Source organism: Glycine soja, chromosome 4 (genome assembly GCF_004193775.1).
Source record: "Glycine soja cultivar W05 chromosome 4, ASM419377v2, whole genome shotgun sequence".
NCBI lineage: Eukaryota > Viridiplantae > Streptophyta > Magnoliopsida > Fabales > Fabaceae > Glycine > Glycine soja.
The window spans coordinates 22,421,401-22,422,130 of NC_041005.1; the positions used below are offsets into that span (position 1 = coordinate 22,421,401).

The 730-nt window shown below is 44.4% G+C and overlaps 1 non-coding gene across 1 annotated transcript; it reads left to right on the forward strand.

Moving 5' to 3' along the window:
- The first annotated feature begins 418 nt into the window (after positions 1 to 418).
- LOC114411015 lies at positions 419 to 525 on the forward strand. The gene has a single exon (XR_003666402.1). It is a non-coding gene; the product is annotated as a small nucleolar RNA R71 (small nucleolar RNA).
- The last annotated feature ends 205 nt before the right edge of the window (positions 526 to 730 follow it).

The window sequence follows — 730 nt, forward strand, 5'->3', positions numbered from 1 at the left end:
GTAGATGTTTGCAGCATAAGCTTAAGGTTGTTCAATTGCTTCAGATTATTGCACAGAAGGGCAAAGGTCTGTGTGGTGGTCGGCAGAGGAGCATAAGCCACATAGTCTGGCGGCTGGTGCAGATTTTTTATTCACGGCCAGTTGGGTTACCAGGTTAACCAAGGCATCTAGTTTACCTTCAAGCTTCTTAGTCTCGGCTGATGAAGATGAATTCGTGGCTACTTCATGCACGCCTCTAATGACAATAGCATCACTTCTGGCACTAAATTGTTGGGAGTTGGAAGCCATCTTCTCAATTAAATTTCTGGCTTCAACAAGGGTCATGTCTCCAAGGGCTCCACCACTGGCAGCATCTATCATGCTTCTCTCCATGTTACTGAGTCCTTCATAAAAATATTGGAGAAGAAGCTACTCTGAAATCTGGTGGTGAGGGCAACTGGCACATAATTTTTTAAATCTCTCCCAGTATTCATATATGCTCTCTCCACTAAGTTGTCTAATACTTGAAATATCCTTTCTGATGGCCGTCGTCCTGGAAGCAGGGAAATTTTTTTCTAAGAATACTCTCTTGAGGTCATCCCAGCTCGTGATGGACCTTGGAGCAAGGTAATATAGCCAGTCCGTTGCCACTCCCTCTAAAGAATGAGGAAAGGCCTTCGGAAATATGTGATCCTCCTGGACATCTGGTGGTTTCATGGTGGAGCAGACAATATGGAATTCTTTCAGATGC